General features: G+C 37.0%; 1 protein-coding gene across 2 annotated transcripts in view; it reads left to right on the top strand.

Moving 5' to 3' along the window:
- HS2ST1 (heparan sulfate 2-O-sulfotransferase 1) overlaps window positions 1-18,121 on the top strand; it is a 195,692-nt gene that overhangs the window by 69,620 nt on the left and 107,951 nt on the right. The window lies entirely within an intron of this gene.

Here is an 18,121-nt window from a genome sequence, read left to right as displayed (position 1 = left end):
TAAAAAATAGCCTTTTCTAAACTTTCTGATGACTGATGGAGCCATCATTTGCTCAAACAAGGAAAGATGTAGCAAAGGGAAGACTTGTTATGTAAATTTAAGCCACCACTGGGCCCAGAACACCCAGAACTTTGGGAATTGGCTATTGCCATGTCTGGACTGCGAGTATGGGAAGGGGACACTATTCTGTCTGTTGTCCCCACTACCATCCCTCTCTCTCAGTATCATCGTAGATCCAGACGTTCTGCTTTGCTTACCTCCAACCTGACTGTTCCCATACACAGTTGTGTTAAGCCTCCTTACATGCTGTTAGTGGGAAATACAAAAATTTGGACAATCAAACTGTCCAATGCATTAATTGTCATTTATACACTTGTATTAACTCCCATTTTGACTCCAGAAAAAGTGTAATGTTGGTTTGAGCTCGAGAAGAAATCTGGATTCCGGTAACTTTGCCCAGACCTTGGGAATCCTCCCCCTCAATACATTTCATTAATGAAATGTTACAGTGAATTCTAAAAAGAGCTAAGAGATTTGTTTTCACTTTAATCGCTGTGATCATGGGCCTAATTACAGTCACTGCACTGGCCACCACTGCTGGAATAGCATTACATCAACCTATTCAAACGGGTCATTTTGTTAATGATTGGCAAGCCAATTCCACCCAAATGTGGAATTCTCAACAAGGCATTGATCAAAAATTGGCTAATCAAATTAATGATTTAAGACAGTCTGTTATTTGGCTTGGAGGGGTAGTGAGTCTCGAACATCACATGCAAATGCAGTGTGATTGGAATACTTTGGATTTCTGTATCACCCCGTATTACCCCGTATTCCTATAACGAGACTGATCATTCATGGGAAATAGTCAAAGGACACCTTCTGGGCATGTGATCTTAATGGTAAGAGTTTCACTACTCAGTCCTCCCTTTCTTTCTGGTGCAGAGGCAGACACCCTTAAAAATGGACATTTCCTTTATAGATGTAGATTTCTTTTATAAACATGTTTCAAAATAGCCAGCTAAAAGACAGAAAGGTGTATTTTAGAGACCAATTTAGTTCAGTAGACAGTCTTTGTAACTTAGCTATGTTTTTTTAACTAAAATGACTGAGCTTAGGGCTAAGCCCATTAACTAGTAGGGCAAAGAAAGTATTCTCTCTACCTGGACTCCACATGGATAGCTCTTATAAAGAAGCAAGCCTATTTTACCTGAGGGCTTACCTTCTATTAACAAACACTTTATCCACCTTTATTTTCACATTCAGGACAGTATAGTAATTTAGCCAAAAGATTTGCAGACTCAATTTTTTTAAATCAACTAGTTCCTTAAGCTTTTTATTTGCCTTTTATAAAGAGGCTTTTGAAAGAAGCAATAAAAATATTGCAATATTTTTAGAAGCTTCTGCACATCAATAGGCATCCTTGGGTCAGCCAAATTCAGGAGAACTTATTTATTTATTATTATACTTTAAGTTCTGGGATACATGTGCAGAACATGCAGGTTTGTTACATAGGTATACATGTGCCATGGTAGTTTGCAGCACCCATCAACTCATCATCTACGTTAGGTATTTCTCCTAATGCCATCCCTTGCCTAGCCCCCAGCAGGCCCCAGTGTGTGATGTTCCCCTCCCTGTGTCCATGTGTTCTCATTGTTCCATTCCCACTTATGAGTGAGAACATGTGGTGTTTGGTTTTCTGTTTTTTTGTTAGTTTGCTGAGAATGATGGTTTCCAGCTTCATCCATGTCCCTGCAAAGGACATGACCTCATCCTTTTTATGGCTGCATAGTATTCCATGGTGTATGTGCCACATTTTCTTTATCTAGTCTGTCATTGATGGGCATTTGGGTTGGTTCCAAGTCTTTGCTATTATGAACAGTGTCGCAGTAAACATACGTGTGCATGTGTCTTTATAGTAGAATGATTTATAATCCTTTGGGCATATACCCAGTAATGGGATTGCTGGGTCAAATGATATTTCTGGTTCTAGATCCTTCAGGAATTGCCACACTGTCTTCCACAATGGTTGAACTAATTTACACTCCCACCAACAGTGTAAAAGTGTTCTTATTTAGGAGAACTTATTTTTAAATGCAGTTCTTAAAATGCAATGTTGTTTATGTGGAACATTCCACAGTAATTTATGATTGTTGTTTGCATGATTTTGCCACTTTTTGTGAACATTTGCTGCTTCTGGGGCCTAAACCTTCTATGTGTAAATGTAGATGTAGCTAGAAGGTGGAGTACTCAGTTCTTCAGAAATTAAGCATCACATTTTTACATTGAATCTTGGTTTTGCCTCTCAGATCAGATTTCTTTGATCAGCTTAGCCAATGATTTTTCCTACCTAAGCATGCAAGAAAAAGAATCAAAGGGGATAGAATAAAAAAATCCCTGTGAATTTTCAAAAGCTAGAGTTTGCACCCCCTGTAGTATTGCCATTTATTGCCGGTTCTTGTTTGACCCAGTCAGATATTTAAGGCCTCTAGCCAGATTCAATCCAGGTAATAATTGGATCCTGTTCAGTTTCTTTTTTTTTTTTTTGAAACGGAGTTTTGCTTTTGTTGCCAAGGCTAGAGTGCAATGGCGTGATCTTGGCTCATCGCAACCTCCACCTCCCGGGTTCAAGCGATTCTCCTGCCTCACCTCCTGAGTAGCTGGGATTACAGGCATATGCCACCATGCCTGGCTAATTTTTTTTTGTTGTTGTTAGTAGAGATGGGGTTTCTCCATGTTGGTGAGGCTGGTCTCAAACTCCTGACCTTAGGGGATCCGCCTGCCTGGGCCTCCCAAAGTGCTGGGATTACAGGCCTGAGTGCCCAGCCGGACCCTGTCCAGTTTCTGTTGTGACTTCTGAACCAACTTCAGATAAAAAATTTACTCAAACCTGTATAGCTCAAAACCGCAAAATCTTGGATTCTGAAGCTCCACTGAGAGAACTTACCCACAGTCTCTGGTTGTTGTGAGAGAGGAATGGACAGAATGGGCCCAGTGGGTACTTCTCTTGGTCACTGGCTGCTCTTGGGGCTTGCTAGATGCTCCACTTCATGTCCCACTCTAATGCCATCTGTTACAAAAAAAGACTTTAGACGAATTTAACAGTTTAATTGAGCAAGGAATGATTTGCAAATCTGGTAGCCCCCCTGAACATGAAACATGATAGGTTCAGGGTGACTCTAGGGTTCCCACGTGGTCAGATAATATTTAAGGACAGAAAAAGGAAAATGCGTACAGAAAGCAGAAGTGAGGTACAGAAAGTGCTGTATTGATTACAGGTTGGTGTTTGCCTTATATGAACAGGGATTGAATAGGTAGCCTCCTGTGATTGGCTGAAGCCTTGTAATTGGTACAATAGTAGGTTATAATATATTTGCACATCTACTTAGGTTATAGTTCACTATATCCAGAAACCTTTAGGCTGAACCTAAAATATGTGAGGAGGCAGCTTCAGGCTATGCTTAATTTAACAACATAAAGAGCTTATATTTGAGTTAAACATACTAAGCTTTTATCTCAAGTGTGCCACTTCCTTTGGTAAGAAGCTTAAACTTTCCAAGGCTCTGTTTTCTCATCTGCAAAATGGAGATAAGACTTGTACCTCACAGAGTTGCTGTGTGGATTAAATGAGAAAATGTATGCTTAGTGTAGTTTGGCCCTTTACTACTCACATTAACGTATTAACAGAAGAGGATAAAGTATGTACAAAATACTCTTTCTAAGAAAGAAGACACATTTTAGTAATCAGAATGATTAAATATACTTTAAGCCAGGGGTCCCCAACCCCAGGGCCACGGACTGGTACTGGTTTGTGGTCTGTTAGGAACCGGGCTGCACAGCAGGAGGTGAGTGGCATTACCGCCTGAGCTCTGCCTCCCGTCAGATTAGTGGCAGCATTAGATTCTCACAGGAGCGTTAACCCTATTGTGAACTGTGCATCTAAGGGATCTATGTTCCACTCCTTAAGAAAATCTAATCTGAGGTAGAACAGTTTCATCCCGAAACCACTCCCCCCACTCCCCATTCTGCCACTCCCCGCACCCCCCCATTCCCCCACTCCTCCACCCCTGTTCTGTGAAAAAATTGTCTTCCTCGAAACTGGTCCTGCTGATTTAAGCCTTAAAAAGAATAGGTTTTAACATTCTCATCTTGAATAACTCATGCGCTGAAAATTTGGGTTACTTGGAGTTTGTAACACTTTAATTTTCCATTTCTTTTTCTTTTGTGAGATGGAGTTTCACTCTTGCTGCCCAGGTCTGGAGTGCAATGGCACGATCTCTGCTCTCCGCAGCCTCCACCTCCTGGGTCCAAGAGATTCTCCTGCCTCAGCCTCCCGAGTAGCTGGGATTACAGGCATGCACCACTACGCCTGGCTAATTTTGTATTTTAGAGACGGGGTTTCTCCATGTTGGTCAGGCTGGTTTCAAACTCCCACCTCTGGTGATCTGCACGCCTTGGCCTCCCAAATTGCTGGGATTACAGGCGTGAGCCACCGTGCCTGGCAAATTTTTTGTTTATTTTATGTACTGTGTAGGGAAAGAAAAATATCTTTTTCTTTTACCAGTCTTGGATTCATTGGCTGGGGCCCTTTACAAGACAGATGCATAAGACAAAACTGTACAAATTTATTTAACATAAGTTTTATTTGACACAGGAGCCTTCATAAGGAAATGAAGACCTGAAGTAGCTGAACCTGAGTGTTTTTATTCTAGTTTTGATGAAGGGGAAGATTGTAGAAGAATTTAATAAGATAAAAAGTATGAGCTAACTGTAATAAACTGGGGGAAACTTAGCAAGGCCTGTTTGTTCACATTCTTCTTGGGGTCTGTGTCTATGTTCCTTTCCTCCCAGTGTAGGGAGGGTACCTTTCACAGAAGAGTCTTATGACTGGCATCAAGGAAAGGTCACCAAGTCTTTCCTGTACATGCTGTTTCTCAAATTCATTCATCTTAAAGTATTCGGTATGCCAGGTACTTTGGGGTAGCATGTCCTAAACCCTCATCAACTGACTTTCATTTCAAAAGCTTTTAAATCCCCTGTGATAAAAGGTTCAGTTTGTAATGTATGCAACCATACTTAGAAATCTAAAAACTGATAATAGGATTTGGCAGGGGGGTACCCCATATTGATTACATATGTTTATCTAGTGCTTTGATCAAAATTGTTTCCCTTTGAAAAATACAGCACTGTTAACTTTGGTGGGGGGGGTGTTGTTCCTACTTACATGTCTGCTGAAGCATAGTATTTTAAGGTTTTGTTTTCTTGATTTATAGATAATTTAAAAGCTGACTGGTTACCCTCTCCTTAGAGGCTTTATAAGTGCATTCTTATCAGTAAGATACATGTTTACTATATGACTCAGCTAGATTCTATATGGATCGTGTATTTGTATTATTAAAATATAATAATACAGTGGATATGTAGGGGTGAAAACATAATTTATTTTCTTTCCTTTTTTAGATTTTTAGTTGAGACATTCTCTTGAAAACAAAAGTCAGATTAACAAAAGAAAAAGAAGTTTATTAAAGTGTGCCATACCCATCACTTGGGAGAGGCCTCAGTTCCAAAGTGTATCTCTTTCAAGGCAGTGGCATGGGGGACTTGCTTAAATAGTATCTTAACAAAAAGCCAGAAATTCTATATAGTGACAAGACAAAAAAGATTTATCTTCAGGCTTCCAAAAGGTGGGGTAATATGGGAACACATATTTACTACTGCTGTCTCTGAGCTGATAAGCAGTGTTGCAAAGGGGGCCTAGCTTTAGGTGAGAAAGGCAGCGAGGAGGGGCGGGCAAAGTGTGCCCATTTTGTTAAGCTTTTAACTTAAACTAAAATCCCCAGTATTTTAGAGAGGAAAATTTTGTTTTCCTCCAGATACTTAACAGTTTATAAATGTAGTGTTCTAAGAAGTATGTTAAAAACACACCTTATTCCTGCTTCCATGTGAATTATATTACCTATGAAGCATCATTGTACATTTATGTAAATTCACATTTGCTAAATCACACTGAGGGAAAGCTTAATATAATCATTTCATCATTATATAATCCATTCAGTATGATTGCATTTCCTCCTGATGCAATTTGATAAACTTGTGTTTGTATAGCTACAAGATAATGTTCCACAGATAATGCAGTTTTATACATTTTATTTTCAATGCTCTTTAGTGGGTGTATGTGTATGCTATATAGAGAAATTAGATGAAGTTTTTTTTAACTTCATTATGGGCAACAAAATTCTTTGGCTTTGTTACTGTTTACTAGGCTCCATAGTTAAAACACCTCTGAGTGTAGGCCAATTTTAGAATACAAAAGTACTTGTGATAAGAGCTGTAATATGAGATTGAAATTTGTTACACAAAGAGGTTACTATCCTTTTTTTGAGGATAATTAAACAATTTGTTTCTTTAAAACAAATTAATAGTGATTGTTTCAGGATAGTATAAAGTACAATTTAATCTTTAACAGTGAGAGAGGCTTTGTAGTGGGGTCTCAATGGTTAAGTCCAATTCTGGGACAAGAAAAAATGTTTTAGGGTCTTTATATTACAGAATGAAAGCTATATTGTTTCTTAAGGAATTTAATGAACTAAAAAACGTTTTTGCTTAACAGTCTTGATTTGTAGTACATGGACCAAGTATCTTCATTTAACAGAAAGTACATAGTTTTGTTAAATAATGAAGTTTTCTGGAAATCTGTTAACTAAGGGTACTTAGAATAAGAATGTGAATATTTCAAATTTCAAATCATCCTTATGACAAAACTCTTTTTGTAGCATTACACTGCTTTAGAATAAAGTTCATTAATGCTTGCTTAAAAAAACATAAGGGGTACTGTATGTGTCAAGAATAAAAAGTTGGAACTTCATAAAGTTATAGGATTTTTTCTTCCTTTCCCAACTCTACTGTTTTGTCATTGCTCTTTGAGATGAAAGAGTCTAGACCTGTATGTTTATTTAACTGTTGGATTTCTTGTTTCTCAATTGGGAAATGAAAGCAAAAATCTACACTTGATTTTGTAATTGACCTATTTGTTTTCAGAAGTATGCACATAAATGTCAAAATTTAAGTCTAATGTAAGCTATTTACCCTAAGCATTAACATATCTATGTAAAAATAGTTACCCATATTGCATGTTTAATTACCTTGGTGTTTAAGAGCTCTGATGAATATTAATAATTTACCAGGATTTGATCTGGAATTATTTTCACTCTGTGATATTAGAAAACTCTTAAAAACACCAACATTATGTTTTATTTCTGTCACTACATAGCAATTCCTGGGCAACGTAGAGGTGACATGAGGACTAAGAGAGAAAGGGGATTAGATGTCGCCACTTGGGATTGAGCTGTTAGAAATAGTATGTTTGTCTAAAGAGAGGAAATGAAATTTTTTTTCTTTTTTCTATGCATAAGAAATGAAATTTTGTGGGGTGGGTGAGGAGATCTCTGGTTTGTGATCTTCTTTATTGACTTAATGCATTCTTTCACTATCTATAGGAAGTTATGTCAGTAACTGGTAGATAAATTCTGGCGTTACATACCAAACAGGAGAGACAAGCCTCTGCCTTCATTGGAGCTTATATTCTCTTTAGTGATAGCAAAAAAAAAAAAAAAAAAAGAAAGGCAAACAGGACAATTTCATTGACTAGTAAGTGCTATGCCAGAAACAATAGACGGTAGAGTGATAAAGAATGATTGGTGGAGTGATTTTAGATTTAGTACTCTGGTAAGGTCTCTCTGAAAAGGTGATAATTAAGATGATGAGAAAGCACCAAGTGGTGGCTGGTTTCTTAAAATGAGGTATTAAATTACCTAGATCAACATATTGGATAAAATATATAATTTTAAATGCTTTAAACTCTTAAGCTCTAAAAAGACAGCCATTTTTTTTAATGATAGCCTGTAACTAGATAGGGACAGTAGATAAGGATGGTTTAATGCTGTGCAGAAAAGGAAAACAAAATGGAAAGAGATTTTTAAAAGAAGTACCAAAGGCCGGGTATAGTGGCTCATGCCTGTAATCCCAGCACTTTGGGAGGCCGAGGCGGGCGGATCACTTGAGATTGGGAGTTCGAGACCAGCCTGATCAACATGGAAAAACCCTGTCTCTACTAAAAATACAAAATTAGCTGGGCATGGTGGCACATCCCGATAATCCCAGCTACTCGGGAGGCTGAGGCAGGAGAATCACTTGAACCTGGGAGTCATAGGTTGTGGTAAGTTGAGATCATGCCATTGCACTCCAGCCTGGGCAACAAGAGTGAAACTCTGTCTCAAAAAAAAAAAAAAAAAAAAAGTAACAGAAGTATGGCCATAGACTGCCTTTCATAAGTATTTGTGTTGCAGGTACATGTAGCCCATCTTGGCTGGAGATGGTCCAATCTCATACTGTCCCCCAAAGCAAATGTAAGCCTCTACAGATGAGACATATTATGCTAGACCTCAGTGAACCCCTACAATTACATTTTCCAGCAAGTAGTCAAAGATAACAAAGCATATGGAGAAACAGACAACTGAAGGAGAACCAGCAAGAAGAGACAGCAGAATTGGAATTCCATAGACTTGGGATATTAAAAATATTAGACACATATTTAAAATAACTATGCTTATGAATTATAATACATATGACGATATCTCCAAGGAAATCACAAAAAGCAGCATAGCAGATTTGAAAAGGAACCAGACAAAACTTTTGGAAATGAAAATCCCAGTAACTGAAATTTAATAAGCCTGGTTCTGTGTTGAGTACTTTGTATCAAATGAATTCTCCTACTGAAACCTTATAAATGTTAGGCCATATATATATATATATATATACACACACACACACAACAGCTATTTGAAAGCCTTGGAGAGCAACCGGCGTAGGTTCGATTTGAGGGTCTGTGATTTTTGAGAAAAGAGAAGCTCATGAAGTGATCTCCGTATTTATTCTGGTCTTTTCCTTGAGGGAATTTTCTCATTCTCAGTGCCAGATGGAGATCAAGCAAAAAGAAGTAGTTTTACATGGCTAAGGAGCCCAGAGAGGCTGGTAACGGAGGCCTAATTGGGGGTTGGGGGTGGGAGAACTGCAGAGAACTGAATATTCTGCACATAATATCTGCATATAAGTTCTCCTTCAAGTATGGTAGTTTAATCACAACCAGGCCCAGAGCAGGATTTCTGGAAACCCATCTGATAACAGTGACTTTGAGGCTTAAGAGCTGAGCAGAAATTTCAGCAACTTTAAAATACAGATCGAGTTCGAATGCATAAAAAAAACTAGTAACTGGTACACTGAAGCCATTATCTAAAAAGTATATCCTTTATGATATATTCACCTGTGTAAATTGTGTTCTTAAAAGCTAAAGATGAAAGAGAATTTGTTTAAAGAAATACAGTAATAAGCTAAGTTCTGTGATCTTTATCTTATATGGAGGAGTAAGGCTGTGTCCCAAATGCAAATACGGCTTCAGGTATTTGAGATTAAATTAAGAAAATACAGTAGTCCCCTCCTTATCCATGGGGAATATGTTCTAAGACCCCCCAGTAGATGCCTGAAACCACAGGTAGTACTGAACTCTATGTGCAGTGTCAGTTAATCTGATAAAAGTGACTGTGTGGGTGGGGAGGGAAGGGTAGCACATACAGCATGAATGCACTGGCAAAGGAACAATAATGTCCTGAGTGGGACAGGGTGGTTTAAGATTTCATCACACTACTCACAATAGTGTGCAATTTAAAACTTTTGAATAGTTTATTTCTGGAATTTTTCACTCAATATTTTCAGACTGTGGTTGACTGTGAATAATTAAAACCATGGGTCGTGAAACTGCACATGAAGGAGGCCTACTGTATTACACCTTTGATCATAATTGTCCACCATATGAATGAAGCAATATATGATTCTTACTAACTTTTCACTTGCTGTACCAGATTGCTACAGAAGGTAAGACCTACTTGGAGGTCAAGGGTATCCTTGTGTTATTCCACACATAATTCTTTAAGTCATCTTTGTTTTTATCTTGCTAAGGGTTTCCAATATATCTTTGTTCTTATAAATAATCAGCTTTTAAATGCTTAGGAAAATTTGATATAAGTACTAAAACATCCTCAGGATTGACCAGCACAGTTAATGCATGACCAAATACATTCAACATCCACAGGAACATATAGCATTCAGGAGCGTATTTTTTATAGGTCATTGAATTTTCTACAGAGCTACTGCTGAGAATTATTTTTTAAAGTAATATGTTTGTCTCAAAAATGCTTGTCTAAGTCAATAAGTCCATTTCACTAGAAAGTTTCCAGGCAGTAAATAAAGCAATACACTGAGTGAATTTTTATTGTCTCAAGTGACATAATGTCTCTAGTTTTCTTACAGTTCACAGTGGTTTTACTACAGAAGCACAACAGTCATTCCTGTTCTCTTAGTGGAATTATTCGTGGCTTTTAATAAGATAGATTTTATTACGTTTCAAGATCTTGAATTTTTTTAGGCTTCTGTTTCCATACACACATGTACACATTTAATATGACTTTCTGAAGTACCTTTAGATCAGAATTTATCTTTACTTCTGTTGTGTTTAAAGCATTTTCTATTGAACTTTTAAATGAAATTCACTCAATGTAATATTTTTCAACTTTCCCAAAAATTTAGTATTGAGGCTGATTTACAGAAATTCATCTAAGACTTTGCTACTCAAACTGTGGTTCATGGAATAGCACTCTTTGGCCATCACATGGGAGCTTATTAGAAATGCAGAATCTTCCTCCTCCCCCATGCTGTCACTTACTCATAATCTACATTTTAATAAGCTCAGGTGATTCATATACACATTTAAGTTTGAGAAGCATAGATCTACAGATCTAAAAGCTTATTTACTAGTGCTTATACTTCATCTAGTTAACCCTCAAAGGGAAAGAGCCATGTGTTTTAGAAAATGTATACCACAGCATGAAAGATCAAGGTATTTTAAAAGGTTTCTAGGAATATCTTAGAGGCTGATGTAATCTGTTCTTTTTGGAAACAATAATTTTTATTTTCGTCTTCTTTTTTTTCTTGAGATGGAGTTTCACTCTTGTTGCCCAGGCTGAAGTGCAATGGCGCGATCTCGGCTCACTGCAGTCTCCGCCTTCCGGGTTCAAGCCATTCTCCTGCCTCAGCCTCCCGAGTAGCTGGGATTACAGGCATGCACCACCATGCCCGGCTAATTTTGTGTTTTCAGTAGAGGCAGGGTTTCTCCATGTTGGTCAGGCTGGTCTCGAACTCCCGACTTCAGATGATCCACCCACCTCAGCCTCCCAAAGTGCTGGGATTACAGGCATGAGCCACTGCACCTGGCCTTTTATTTTCTTCCTAGTGGTTTTACCATGTCATTTGTTATATCCCTTTCTTTTTGTTTATTAATAATCTAGCTACACATCTTCAGTTTCAGCTCTTTTCTGTAGACTTTTAAAACCAATGTCTGTTCTTTCTCCCATTTGACTCAATTTATATTTCTGACATTTTCCATATCCAAAAAGAATATATCATCATTCTTTTCAAATTATGCTTTTCCCCGCCAACTTACTTTTGTTAATCATACATCTGTTTTAGGCCTAGTAAAGTCAAATATTCTACAAGAGTCTTTTCACAGCTTTTCTAATACACAGTAATTTTTCCTTTCTTTGTTCCTGTAACCCTAGAGTAGGTATGGAATTCACGTCTTTAACCCAACTTTCTATTTCCACGTTATTTGTACTTATGATAATAAAGTTTCTGACAATAAAATATGTTCTTGGAATGCCTCTTTGTAAATGGCAGTAATATTCCAAATGATTAGTTATGCCAAAAAAAGGGAGAAAATAGTTATGCCAGCAAGTACACCTTGCCTGTTGGTTGAATGTAAACATTAATTTTTTTGTTTCTGTGTTTTCAGTTAACAGGGTTGGCATGTTATGTATTAACCAACTCCTAACAAATCTTGACTCATTAAAAAAAAACTAAATGAAAATCCCAAAAGTAGTACAGTTCTTATAAAGCAAATAATGAGTAGTCTTACCTTTAAGTACATAAGAAGTGGACTTAAAATTTATGCTTGATACCTTATCAAATGTACAGGTAATCATTTCTTAAAGCTGTATTGGATTATACAAATGTAAACTAATGGAATACTAACTTAAAAAAACACAATTTTAAGACTAAGGAACATTGAAGATTATCATCCCCTTATTTTAATGTAATAGAAACTGACACAGCAATTAAATGCCTGTTTCTAGTATTTCTTACCAAAAAGTATGTAGAACATATCTCTCAGCTTTTGATTTTTAGTCTAAAGTCCAGAAGCTCCAAAATGGTAAATTTCCAAATTATGCCCACTTCAAATAGGGAATAAAACTTGGAGTAAGTGGCGTCTGGCATCAGACTGCATGTGAATAGTTTTAACACAAAAGACTTCCTGTTCTAAAAAAATAATCCAAAGAGTAGAATGTAGTTGGTAGTTTGCCCTAATCGATTGTTGGGGACATCTAGAGTTGTGCATTTGAAAGCTTGTAAGACTTTGTCCAGTTTCACTCTATGCATGTTTTCTACTATTGTTTTCTTTATAGGGCATGACAATCATTTACCTTTTATAGCTTTTGTATGCTTCAGCTATGTAGCACAGTGGGAACATACACAATTTTGCACTTGGGAAAGTACTACCCTGTTTTCTAGGTTATAACTACTGAAACAATTTTACCAGTTCTACCCTCAGTTTCTGTTGAGGAGTAGCCAAACATGCCTACTGTTCTAGAGATATTTAAGATACCAGTCCCTCAGAATCAAAATTAATGCCTGCAGTATACTGGTTTCCAGGGTTTGTTGCTTTGTAGTGGTCAGGATCCAGAAGCTTCATCTTAAGTATAATGGAAGAAAGCTTTTGTTTTTATACAAGTGGATATAACCCTGATAATCTTGTATATCACTTTGAGAAATAGGAAAAATAGCTGAAAAATGAGAGCAAAAATATTTTAAAATCTTTATTTTTCCAAAATGCCAAAATGTTGTGTGGAGATAATCAGGAGAAGAGAGGTGCTATATGTGAATACCTTTGGATTTACTGTACACAGGCTACTCCTCATAATCCATTGCTTATCTTTTTGAACCAAGTTCCTATCTCCCCAAAATACCATGTAATCTTTGGGTTAAATTTTGTTAATATTATAAGTTTCAAATCTTTATTTCCTTTTGGGGGAAAAAAAAGTCTGTTGTAATGGTGGTTTTCCAAATTTTCCTTGCCCTGCCATTTTTTATGTGGGCTATCTGCGAAGGAGAAAATTTGTAATCTAAATTTAATAAAACTTCAAATATTTAAATGGTTTTTAAAAGTCCAAGATATTTTTCCTCTGAAAATTAAAAGAAAGAGCCTTCTAGAACTTTAGAGCTCAGAGTTAAAGAACTTTAAAAATAAAGTATTACTTTTAAAAAGACTATTTATGAAAAGTTGTTATTGTGGTATTACTATTGTAGTTTTTTTTGAGACGGAGTTTCACTCTTTTTGCCTAGGCTGGAGTGCAATGGCACGATCTTGGCTCACCGCAATCTCTGCCTCTCGTGTTCAAGTGATTCTCCTGCCTCAGCCTCCTGAGTAGCTGGGATTACAGGCATGTGCCACCATGCCTGGCTAATTTTGTGTATTTAGAGATGAGGTTTCTCCATGTTGTTCAGGCTGGTCTTGAACTCCCGACCTCATGTGATCCGTCCACGTCGGCTTCCCAAAGTGCTGGGATTACAGGTGTGAGCCACCCCCCGCAGCCAGGAGTATTTTTGTTTTTTGTTTTTTGTTTTTGAGACGGAATCTTGCTCTATTGCCCAGGCTGTAGTGCAGTGGCGCGATCTCGGCTCACTGCAAGATCCGCCTCCAGGGTTCACGGCATTCTCCTACCTCAGCCACCTGAGTAGCTGGGACTGCAGGTGCCCGCCACCACGCCTGGCTAATTTTTTGTATGTTTAGTAGAGATGGGGTTTCACCGTGTTAGCCAGGATGGTCTCAATCTCCTGACCTCGTGATCCGCCCACTTTGGCTTCCCAAAGTGCTGGGATTACAGGCGTGAGCCACCATGCCCGGCTGGACTATTGTATTTTTAAAATAACAACTGCTTCTAAATTTTTTGGTAGGTGAGATAACTTTGTATGTAGCTACTATTTAGACTCTTAAATGTTAAACCTAGCCAGGCGCCATGGCTCACGCTTGTAATCCCATCACTTTGGGAGGCCAAGGCTTGCAGATTGCTTGAGTCCAGGAGTTCCAGACCAGCCTGGGCAATATGGTGACACCCTGTCTTTACAAAAATTATAAAAAAATTAGCCGGGCATGGTGGTGTATGCCTGTAGTCCCCGTTACTTGGGAGGCTGAGGTGGGAGGATCACCCAAGCCTGGGAGGTTGAGGCTGCAGTGAGCTGTGCGGTGATTGCACCACTGTACTCCAGCCTAGGTGACAAGAGTGAGACCCTGGAGACTTTGTCTCAAAAAAAAAAAAAAAAAAAAAAAAAATTCTGTGTATCTCATTCACTATGTAGTTTGATTTTTTTACACAAAAGTCTATTTTTTTCCTTGCCCTTTTGACCAAAAAAATAAATAAAAATTTTTCCCCCCACTGACTACCTTTTATAGGTCCCCTTTTTGGTCAGCTACAACCCTGAAAATCCTTGACTCCTGATCGGACGTTTTGGGAGTCATCTAAAGCCATTTGGGAATCATTGATTAGTCTAGAATGTAGATATGGAACAAAGGCTCTTGCAACTTTTCAGGAGTGGAACTATTTAATTAAAATCTGTCATAGAAACTTAGGGTGTATAAATGTACAACACATAAATGAACTACTCTTCTCTTGAAGCAATAGGTGCAGAGGTTGGATTTGGGCCCTATCTACTTGTATAAGCAAGGGGTGTGTGTGGCCCACGCCATGATGGCTCCACAGATCCCAGACTAGACTAGAAGATGGTGTCTGTAATAAGTGATGAATCAGGTGAAGAAGGATCTTTGAATAGGGAAAGCAAAGTATTGGTGCCTCATAAGTTTTGAAGAAACCCTTGACTGGCTGTGATTGAAGTAGAACATAAGATTAAATCAAAAGCTCTTTAAGATGCATTTTATCTGTTTTGTGTTAGATATGAAATTAGTTTAGGCTAAGATTCAGGAGAAAAAAATAGAATAATGTTTACACATTGTTAAACATTAGTATTCATACTAAATGGGATTTTATGTGCAGTTAACTAAAGCTAAAAAATAATTTTTGAATGTATACAGTATTCATGAACAAAAACCAGTTAGTTTTTGTTTTTATGAATAGCATTGTAAAGTTCAGTGCTTACGTTACCATTAACCTATTTAATCAGATGCACTTAGAGTTGCGTATTCTGGGTTTGTGTTAGAGCAAAAAGAGTCAATTTTTGTAATTTCTTTTATGCTTTCTCTTGAATTTTGTTTGATGCTCTTACCTTTATAGATCCTGTCAAATACAGTCAGCTCTCTGTACCCATTGGTTCCATACCTGGATTCAACTAATCACAATAAAAAATATTCAGAGAAAGAAAGGATGGTTGCTTCTGTACTAAAGATGTACAGACTTTTTTTTTCTTGTCATTATTCCCTGAACAATACAGTATAACAACCATTTACATAAAATTTTCATTGTATTAGGTGTAATAAGCAACCTAGAGATGATATAAGTATACAGGAGGATGTGTGTAGGTTATATGCAGATATTATACAATTTAGTATAAGGGACTTGAGCATCTCCTCTGAAGTTTGGTATTTGCCAGTTCCTAAAACCAATCTTCTGTGGATACTGAGGGATGGACAACTCTATGTAATTGTTTGTTTTTTAGTCCCCAGCTAACTTGTTACATTTTTTAACAATAGGATTCTCAATATGTGGCTAAGGAAAATGTTTATGCCACCAAACATAGCTTCTGAATCCTTTTTGTTGTTCATTTATTGTTTCAAAAAATATTTACTGAATACTGGCCGGGCGTGGTGGCTGACACCTGTAATCCCACCACTTTGGGAGGCTGAGATAGGCGGATCACCTGAGGTCAGAAGTTCGAGACCAGCCTGGCCAACATGGTGAAACCCCAGCTCTACTACAAATAGAAAAATTAGGTGGGCATGGTGGCAGGCTCCTGTAATCCCAGCTACTTGGGAGGCTGAGGCAGGAGAATTGCTTGAACCCGGGAGGCGGAGGTTGCAGCGAGCCGAGATCACACCACTGTGCTCCAGCCTGGGCAATGGAGGGAGACTCCGTTTCAAAACAAACAAACAAATGTATATATATAAGCCTGTGTATCTCAATCACTATGTAGTTTGGTTTTTTTTTTACACAAAAGTCTATTTTTTTCCTTACCCTTTTGACATATATATTTATATATAACATTGTTAAGGGGCTGTTAAAGGAATGCATCATGCAGCAAGTATTGTTTATAAGCAGAGAAATATTTACTCTGTATTAGAGTCACTGTCATCTGAAGAATGACAAAGTAAAATTTTTTGTGCCAGTTTGAGTGTATTCCCTGAACTAATTCCATCCATAGTTTGCTATGAGAATATAAAAGACAAAATATCTTTTCTAGAAATATTCACAGTGCACTTATGGTGAACACTAACACTAAAGGTGCTACAGAGCTTCAAGTTTTTCGAAGAATATTAAGAGTTACAAGGAGACTTAGGAGTCATATAGTGCATATTCTCAACCAATATAGAAATCCAGGCCATATCGTTTTTGATAGGCCAGCGTCAGTACCCTACTTAAAATTTCTACAAATGGTTATGTTAGTAAAGGACAATCTATTTCATTTTTAATTAGGTCGTTCTTGGAAATAATAGTTTGAATAATTAGTTGAACAAAAAGTGCCTGTTATTTTCCATTCCATGGTCCCAGTTTTGACCTCTGCAGTTAAAAGTTTAAGCCTAATCTAATCAGCTTTCCACAGGATGGCAGTTGCGTGTTTAAAGATAGTTATCATGTCCCTCTGGTAAGATTTTTCTTTGTATCAATATCTTTTAAAGTTGATATCTTTTGCTATGAATCTCAAATTGAGAAGGGTTGCTTATCATAGTATAAATACCCTTTTGCCCACGCAGAGGCAGAATCCTCTTCTGTACATGTTGGTTTCGTTATTTTTCTTGCGCTTTCAATATTTTGTCTTGTTAGCTCAAGGTTGGTGTACCTTATCCAATTTTCCAATAAATCAATCCTGATACCTTTTTAAGCAAATAAAATATTTAATCTATTTTTGTTATTTTAACTAATTGACTCTTAAATCATTATATTAACTTATAAAGTAAATATTAAGGTATAGCCAGTGAAAAAATTAGCTACAATAAAAGACAAAATTGATATTAAACATTTAGTGTATAAATAAACAGTGATTCACATTGTTGGCAAAATAATAACACTGTAAACATGAGCTCTGTAGCAATTGTGGATTCAATAATTAATGATCAAATGAATGTATATATTTTGAATGCTCTTCCTTTATATATCATCACTTGTTGGATACCTAAGTATTCAGATGGCCTTTGTGGCATGTTTAAGAGATTCTCTTTTACTAGGTGAACTGAGATGCTCCTAAATTATAATTACATAGTGAAAGACCTCATATACCAATCCTTGTTCTCCTCAGTCATATTACCAAAATTTGGTGTATTTTGAAGGATTCGCCTATGATAAAATAACTTTTTAGAATTTTTTTAAGAATCAGTGTGATGGAAGAAAACAGTGGATTTCTGTTAGTATTTTGTGAGAAATGGAAGATTACATTACTGTTGTCTCTACTTCTTCCATGTAAACAAAATACCCTCATTACGTTTTTGAGTGAAAAGAAAGATTTATTTCTAGAGCCATGTTTTTGTATAAAATTAGGGTTTTCGTAACTTTCTAAATATTAGGTAGAGTAAGAGAAATTCTTATCTAATCTGTTACGAAAATAAAACTTTAATTAAAAATTTTTTTGTGAAAATCTTGAAATACACTGGTAAGTTTTATATAGACTGTTTAGCATTCCAGTGCAATTTGGGGAAATGCTTACTGTTTTCCTTGTAATGTTTTCCATTACCTTAAAATGCACTAGTATTGCCCAAGGATAGTAGTGAATTAATGAAACAATTCAGCATTGACAT

This window comes from Nomascus leucogenys, chromosome 12 (assembly GCF_006542625.1).
Source record: "Nomascus leucogenys isolate Asia chromosome 12, Asia_NLE_v1, whole genome shotgun sequence".
NCBI lineage: Eukaryota > Metazoa > Chordata > Mammalia > Primates > Hylobatidae > Nomascus > Nomascus leucogenys.
Note: the sequence above shows the minus strand (reverse complement) of the source record. Positions and strands in the feature narration are given on the sequence as shown.